We start from the raw sequence: 9,179 nt of genomic DNA, 5'->3' as shown, positions 1-9,179 counted from the left end.
ACTTTGCTGATGATACTGGCTACTAAATTGCATTTACTATGCCCATCTCTGAACTCTTGCCTCTACTAAATTGTGCATTCTTTCTTGATTCCTAAGGCACTACCTAATATTGGGCATCCCTTAGCAACTTGTTTTCGACACGGGTGCCTATGGATATCAAAGCATCAAAAGTGTTCAAATGCTGGTAGTAAAGGACCTCATGATAGGGTTTGGAGAGATTCTCAATCAACATCTCCACTTGCTCTGATTCAGAAGGGCGATCCATTATTTTGGCATCCTTGTCACAAAACCTCATCAAAAATGTCGTATACCCTTCCTTTGGTTGCTGCCTTAGGGTCTCCAACTCACGTTGGTTAACATCAACTTCTGTATTATACAAGTACGGTTTGGTAAAGGCTTGTACAATTGTCCCCCAATTTTGAGTATGTGCGGGTTCCAATTGTGTTAGCCACCTTAAGGTTGGCCTTGACAAGGTCAGCATAAATGCCTAGCCCATTTACTAATCAATGAGTAGCAATAACTTGGCAATACTCACAAAGATCTTCATGTGCACCTTGGGGTCTCCTGACTCATCAAAACGATTAGTTTACCATTTGAAATTCTCAAGAACCTATGCCCCAAAGAAGAAACTCATCTCATTGGTATCCGTGGCTTGCCCCTCTTGGCTCTTACTACTCCAGATTATGCCTTCTAATTTTTCCAATTGCTCTCTCATCGACTTTTCCCTTTTCCATTTATGGAAGCTCATTTTGCATATGGGAAAAAAATCTTCCTCTTCTTTGTCAATCACAAACCTGGATAGAGGCTTAGGCACTACAGAGTTTCCTCTTGGTGTGGCTACCCTGGGTCGCTCTGGTTCTCCTGAAAGGGGAATAGGATCTACACTTGTCAGGTTCTGAGCAACATTCTCATTCTGATTGGGGACGGGGTCCACCCTAGCTGGATTCTTGATCTCTTGTAGGATCTGTGCCAAGTTCTTCTTGAATTCGGCTATCTTAGCTTGCATAGCTTCGAAGGGACATGCTAACTCTGGTGATTCACCATTGACTGGGTCCCTAACAAAGGCTTCCATCCTGACTGGATTCTGATTATCTAACTAAGGACTATCTAACCAGGGTGATATTGGACTTAGGTGAGTCAACCAGCTACCTTGACGAGTCCACACGAATGACAAGTGATTTATTGGGCTTGGAATCGCGCCTAATCTACAAAGAAGGTTTCACTTCATAATTTTTTTTTCAAAGAAGCATTTCATGCAAGGTTAGTTGTGAGGGTAGCAGCCGAAGATCTCTTCTTTTCCCCTCTGGTGGGAGGGGAAGGAAAGGACTTTTTGCATTCGGCCCTCTCTCCTCTCTCTCTTTCTTAGGGAGGGGTGTGTTGTGTGTGCTTACCCGCAGGCCCCGCACTGCCGTACCACCTCTCAAAGATACGTGGGAGCCTATTTTATAGGATTTTCGGGGTCATCATTGAGACGGGGATTTGATGATAGTCCAACACGGGGTATTGAGATCATACAAAAGGGGTTTGGAGTCGCCACCTTAATTATGGGCCTAGGACCTGGGGGTGGGCCCAACTCCTGAGAAAAAGGCCCAAAAGTTGGTCTGGTCCAGAGATTTAGGGTACATGTCAGGCGGTAGAATTAGGAAGGTGTTAGGCACCCAATCTACCCGGTTCTACCGATCTTCCTATTAGATGCTTGAGAATGAATATTTTCCATAATTATTCCTATTCTGCATGCATCGCTAAGTTATCACACATATATACATTGACTGAATTTAAATAATTATGTACACTAAAACAAGGTCAATATAAAGTCAACATTATGCTAATTTGGGTGAGAAATTATACTTGAGCTTGACCTCTTTTTTGGGTCAAGAGGGGTGGACCCCCTGATTAGTGTTGGCATGAACTTTCTTATGAATTCTCCTAGCTCAAGGGAAGATGGTCTTGACCTCCAACTTCTTTTTTCGAGAGATGCTGACTATGGTAATATTCGGATAGAGTCCTGGCTAGGAACGATTACTTTCGAATATGAATTCTGGCAAAGCTTCGGCTAGGAAAGGCTACTTTCGAGCTTAGGCTAAGGTGTCAATTCGGCAGAGCTTCTGCTAGGGTTGGGAAACTTCTGGATTTTGGCTTAGGTGGCACTCTTGTAGAGCTTCCACTAGGGATAGGCTATGGGATATGGGAGGGCTAGGCTAAGGTGGCACCCCAATAGAGCTTCGGTTAGGAATGGGATACGGGAGGGCTTTTGCTAAGGCTTGATGAAATTCGAATGATTAAGGAACTTCGAAGATTTGAAGAACACTTCGAATCTTACGAAGATCACTTTGAAGACTTGAAAAACCTCAAAGGGGGAGGGGAGGAGAAAGGATAGAACTTCTCTATAAGGGCTACTCACTAGGAGGCTTGAGTGTGAAAAGCCAAAAGGAGGGGGTATTTATAGGTTTTTTGGGCCAATGGGTGAATAGGGATTTCATTGGCCAATGGGGTAAAAAAGTGGATTTTCTTGGCCAATGGGATAAAAAAGTAAATTTTGGGCCAATGGGGTGAAAAGTGAATTTCTTTGGCCAATGAGGTGAAAAGATACTTTTTTGGGCTAATGAGGTGAAAAATGCTTTTTTGGGCCAATGGGGAAATGATGACATGGCTAGTCTACAACCAGAATGATATGATGCAATGTCCTCTTCCCACTTACCTAGTTGTGTCCCAAGATCACCCTTGGTACGAGGAAGATCCGGTGTACGATGACACGAGTTTCTAGTACAACCTATCGTAAAAAGAGTTGGGTTTAGTATATCTCCACTTAATGCTCATAACCAATGAGGTATGATGATCCCAATGTGTTTAGAATCACTAGAGAAGGTTAACCGACAAATTTGGGCTCAATTGGGACCCGAAAAGTCGGATTGGTGGGTCAACCGGTGGGCAAGGCACCCACTAGTCCTCACTCGCCCTTTGACCCAGGAACCTTGCCTGGATTGGTGGGCCAGGTCACCCACCAATCTTGCTCGCCTGTCAAGCCAACAACCCTGCTTAGACTGACGGGCCATGAGCAGTGGGCTAGGTCGTTTACCGGTCATGGTCATCGATCGAGCCAGTAGCTCACCTAGGACAGTCGGCCACTGGATTGGTGGGTCCGACCATTCCCAGGCACCCACCAATCAGAATCGGGATTTTTCTATTCTCTCTCATTCTTTATCTTACCTTGGGAAAACCACCACGGGTCAATTCGATCGGATTTTACATACATCTAAGGCTCCAAATTATGATTCCAAACTAAATCTAAGGTCGATCCAAAGTCTTGAGTGTGGATCTTACTTCTTTGCTCAAGAACACCTCAAAACACCAAATCTTCTCTTTAGCTCAAGAGATCAACAAATGCTTCACAAATCTTACAAGTGTTCCTTTAAATCCTTCATAAACAATATGTAGGACCTTTATTAAACCTTAGATTTACATTCTCAAGAGATAATAACAAGATCCAAAGGATTGCTACCCAAATCGAAGGGTTTCACTTAGGGTTTCATAAGGGTTTAAGGAATATGAACTTTACTCACCTCAAATCATAGATCTTGAGATGAGGATCATTAATCTAGTGTCAAAATCGAAAGATTCAACCTCGGCGCTGCACAACGAGCATTTTCTCCCCCATTTCTTCCTTCTTCTTCCCTTCTCTCTCCTTCTTTTCTCTCTCTTGTTTACTTTTCTCACCCACTGTTTAAAATAATAAATATGAGGAAAAAAAGGTAATAAATGCTATTCATAGTGGGCTCAAAATATCTAAAGATCAAAGTGGCAGGTCACACTGGTGGGTCTGACCCACCCATGATCACCCATTAGTCAGCCAAAACTTAGTTGAATCATTGGGATTTTCGATGGGGCTCGGCTCCGACACGTTTTCCACTCTTGGTAGTCGATTAACACATGTACTTAACATAGAATACAGCCACATACCATTATTGTGCGTACATGTCGCGATGATACGTGCAAGTGCATGGCTTGGGTGCGTGGACTTCACTAGGCACAGACTCCAACTCATCTAGCCAACCTGAGTTTAGAGTCACCCTTTACATCATATTTCATAAGGTACTTGCCTTGGCTCGCTTAGGTTCAGGTCCTGCAAGACCAAATCGAACCAACCAAAAAATTAGACCTAGTTTAAAAAGTAGGGTATCACAAATGGGCTATGGGAGGGCTTATGCTAAGGCTTGATGAAATTCCAATGATTGAGGAATTTTGAAGGCCCGAAGAACACTTCGAATATGAAGATCACTTCGAAGACTTAAAGAACCTCAAAGGGGGGGAAATGAAGGTAAAGTTTCTCCTACGAAAAATGCTCACTCAAAATTTTGGACGATTTAAGAACTTTGAAGTCCCGAAGAACACTTCAAAGATTCAAAGAAAACTTTGAATCCTATGACGATCCCTTCGAAGACTTGAAGAACCTCAAAGGGGGAGGGGAGGAGAGAGGGTGGAGCTTCTCTACAAGGGGTGCTCACTAGGAGGCTTGAGTGTGAAAAACCAAAGGGAGGGGGGTATTTATAGGTTTTTTTGGCCATTGTGGGGGGAATGGGGATTTCCTTGGCCAATGGGGTAAAAAAGTGGATTTTCTTGGCCAATGGGATAAAAAAGTAAATTTTTGGGCCAATGGGGTGAAAGGTGAATTTCTTTGGCCAATGAGGTGAAAAGATACTTTTTTGGGCCAATGGGGTGAAAGAGGTAATTTTTTTTCCAATGGAGGAAAAAGATGCTTTTTTTGCCAATAGTATGAAAAGATGCTTTTTTGGGCCAATGGGAGGTCACGGTGTAGGGTACGCTAGCGGGGTGGTGCATAGTACACAAGTTGGTGAAAAGGGAATCTCCTCCAAAATCTGACCACCGAAGTGAGGATTCTGACCATCGGCGGGGGCGCGGGGGCATACAGGGTAGGGTAGGGGTGCATAAGGGGCTGGCAAGGGCGCACAGGGTAGGGCGAGGGCACGCAGGGTAGGGCAGGGGCACCCAAAGTAGGGCACGAGGCAAGGCGGGGGAGTGCGAGGCAGGGTGAGGGCAAGCAAGGTAGAGCAAGGGTGCACGAGGCAAGGCAGGGGTGCGTGTGAGGTAGGGTAGGGGTGCGTGCGAGGCAAGGCATGGGAGCGTGAGGTAGGGCGGGGGCACATGCGAGGCAAGGCAGGGGTGCATGCGAGGTAAGGCATGGGTGTTTGCATGAGCATGGTTTGGGTACTCAAGGCATAACTTCCGAGAATGATTGCAAGAGATCCGATGGTCCAATTTTGAAGCACCATATATCATTAGAATCGTGATTCTAGGTACTATCCATTCGTACATTGCTTTGGACCAGATTCCTTCGTATATGAGAAGTCATAATAAGACCCCTCTTTTCTCTCACATAAGATTTTTGGGTGAGTATGGAAGGTTTCTGGGTTGGGTTACCTTAGTCAATTGTCATCTCTGTTGATCTGAAGTGAGAGGTTGCATCCATAGTCTATAAGTCATCATAGCCAGGGGAGGGTGACAAATTTGGGTGTCTACATTACTACAAACATGGTGATCTTGGAAAAAGTTGGTCTTATGAGGTATTTTGTGCCACAGGGTTCTGCTCTCTGTTATTTATCCCACTTGACTGTTCTTTCCCCTTTAGACACTTGTGGGATGCACCTCCTTGATGATTTAGCATCCCATACAATTTGATGGGAAACACCCTAGAATCATACATACTGAACCAATGAGGCATCATTCCCTATTTTTTGGAAAGAATCTTTAACCGACAACCCACTTGAGAGAGAGCATATCCCCGACTACTCGAATACATCATAAGAACACTCCAACTTAGATCTCAAACAAATCTAATCGGTTAGCTTGTGACGTTCCTAGGGGTTTCTCATCTATTTCCTAGATGATGCAAGGATGTAGTGGATGCATTAGGACCGAACAGGCATCCTCAACAAGATCTATACTCAAGGTACAAGATCCTTTTGATATACTCAAAGGTACGGTATCAAAGGGGTAGCATCCTTTCCCATTACTCATAACTACACACAAGGTTAAGCAACTGACGATAGGGGTAGATGGAACCATGATGTAAGTGTGTGCAAAAGTGTAATGTAAAAAGTAATACCGTATGATCTCAAAATGCCATAAGGTGCACGGACTTCCCCGATGGTCCTGGCATGATAATGGTCATCCTGCATGATTGTGCTTTAAGCATTCTTGTACAGGAAATGAGCATATCATGCACTAACCTCCCCAAGGGTGCTGGCATGATAGGGAGTATCCTCACCACATGATTTCACTTCGAGCACAATGCATGATACTATTAGAAAAAATAGTTACAAACATGGGTTAGCCAAACAAGTCTTCATACAAATACATTAAGGGGGACTATTCTGGCATTTAATAGTAGCATCTAATGTTGGAAGTTTTGTAGTCTTCCCCAGTGGAGTCGCCATTGTGGGGGTCGCATTCCTCGTCCGTGGGCCACCATGCCACCGCGTCATCGATCAAAGACACATGGGGGGCCTATTTCATAGGGGCCATCCACCTCGGGTATTTTTTAAAAATGACATTAATAAACATTTGGAGTCGCCACCTAGGGTTAGGACCTAGGACCCTGGGGTGTGAGAACGGACCTGAGATTGACTCGGTCTGGTCCAGAGATTAGGATAAGAGCCAGGTTATAAAGTTGGAAAGGTGTTAGGCACCCACTTCACCCAGTTGAACTGATCTTCCTATTAGATGTTGATTTCTAAATATTCCCATTTTATGTTCTAACCCACATCATGACTATGCTATTAATATACAATACCATACACATGCTTTATTTAATGTAAATTCGACATTATTTCTACTCTGTTGAGGAATTATACCAGATCTTGACCCCTATTATGGGTCAAGAGGGAATGAGCCCAACTGATACTTTAGCGGCTTTGATGAAGATCCCTGACTCAGATGGGATTGACGTCGATTGCTTGCTTCTCTTCCTCAAGACTCTAGACCTCTGGTGGCACTTCAGGCTCTGGTGCATTCTTCGAGGATGGAAGGTGGAGGAATCTCTTTGCTCCACTCCTTCTTTCTTCTCACTATCTCCTCTCTTTTTTCTTTTCTCTCTTCCCTCTTTTCTTCCTTCTTGTTCGTATCTTTTTTGTGGAGAGGAAAACACTATTTATAGGTGTCAACCCCTCCACTCTTATGGGTCTATCCAAAATAACCATGGGCCTGCCATCCAAAAATGATAGGTTTTCACGGGCAAAGTAGAATTTCCTTCCAAAAGTGGTTTTTCCCACGTTTTAAATACCCAAAATATACCATTTTTATGTAGAAATTGGCGGGTCTGCTAGAATTTTGGCAGACCCATCAAGATAGTTTCCTTAAAATCCATTTTTAGTAAAACATTTTCTATTAATTATTTTTCTTATTTTTTCATTTTTTCATCATTTTTTTTATTCCCTTTTTTGGAAAAAAACCTGGTGGGCCCGAGAAGAATCTAGGCCTAAATTGGATCGTCGATCCCTGTTTTGACTTTCGGGGATGATTTTGAGAGATCCGGTGGTCCAATTTTTATGTGCGACATATTGTTGAAATCGTCTTTCCGAGAACTATTTGATGGTGCTAGTTTTGATCTCCTTATGCACTCATAAAAATCGAGAATAGCAAAGAGGGGACTTTTGCCCTTTTGCCAGCTAAGGGTTTTTCTAGCAATCCTTATTTATGTTGTTCCGCACTATTGGAGAGTACTTAGAATCAATTCCTCAATATATAAAATGTTAGTATCAGGTGCCATAAGATTGGGGCCCAAATGGGTACGAGGTCGGATTAGGGTTTCGGGATGTAGTTAGGGTTTCAAGCTGATTTTGACCATTGCAAGGTTCAAGATTGAATTAGGGTTTAGGGTTGATTCTCGAGTCACTGCCGTCATCTAGATCGTCACCAAAGGCCTAGATTCCCTTCTGATGTGAAGCACGAACCTCGATCATTCCCTGTATGTCATCACTATCAGGGTGGATGAAAAAAATTGGGTGTCTACACCTGGGATTAGTAATAATGGGGCCAGGGTTATTTATTTTGGTAACTCTTAGACCTGATACCCTGGGCCAAGTAATAATGGGGCCAACTAGGGGTATTTTGGTCATTCTTGACTTTAACCCTAGGCTAACAAAATATTTTCAATTTAAGGGGTTTGATTGGCTGTAATAAGCATCTCAATCAAAAGGAGTGAGTGATCAACTACAAAAACTTGCGATCAAAAGAGTGGATGGTTAGCTATGAAAGTTCATTTTTTATGCTCTCGATCATGGAATGAGCGATCGGCTAGAAAAGCTCACGATCAAAGGAATGAGTGATCAGCTATAAAAGCTCACAGTCAAAGGAATGAGTGATCCAAGGATTAGAATGTATAGGTAACTAAAAGATTAAAATGATCAAAATGTCCAAACAATTGTGATCGAGAGATTAAGGAATCAAAGTGATCGAGATGTCAGGGATGACCGATGGATCAAAACATAGAGGTGATGGAGGATTAAACTGTTGAGATAATAAAGCACAAAGGTGATTAAGAGATCAAAATGATCAAGGGATCAGAGCAATTGAGATGATCAGGAAATCGAGGTGATCGATGGATTGGAGTGATTCGAGAGATCTAGGTGATTAAGAGATTGGAGTGATCGAGAGATCCAAAGGATTGAGTTGATTGAGATATAGAGAGATCAGAGGAAATAAGTGATCGAGAGATCAAATAATTAGGTGATCGGGCCACAAAAGAATTTTGAGGTGATTAAGAGGTCAGGGGCACATAGTACCAAGGCAATTGAGGGATTAAGATGATTGAGTGATCAGAGCAATTGAAATGACTGAGGGATCGGATTGTACATACGTACAAAAGTGATCAAGATATCAAATTGTACTAGAGTGCAATATTGATCGAAAGGTGTAAGGTCAAATGGTTAGGAGGAATGTAAACTTAAAATGCTTACCAGAGACTCTATTCACATGTTCCTGCACTTGTGCAACACATATTCTTCACAAATGGTTAGTACATAATTTCATATTCATGCATAGCATTGTCACTCATGAGAAATGACAGTATTACCGTTATTTATTTTTGTTTATGTTTTTCTTGTTCTTCTTTTTTTTTTTTTTTTTTTAATTGTTCAGAAACACTAATTTATTTACAAGAATTT

Source organism: Macadamia integrifolia, unplaced genomic scaffold, assembly GCF_013358625.1.
Source record: "Macadamia integrifolia cultivar HAES 741 unplaced genomic scaffold, SCU_Mint_v3 scaffold1339, whole genome shotgun sequence".
In the NCBI taxonomy this organism is placed as follows: domain Eukaryota; kingdom Viridiplantae; phylum Streptophyta; class Magnoliopsida; order Proteales; family Proteaceae; genus Macadamia; species Macadamia integrifolia.
Note: the sequence above shows the minus strand (reverse complement) of the source record.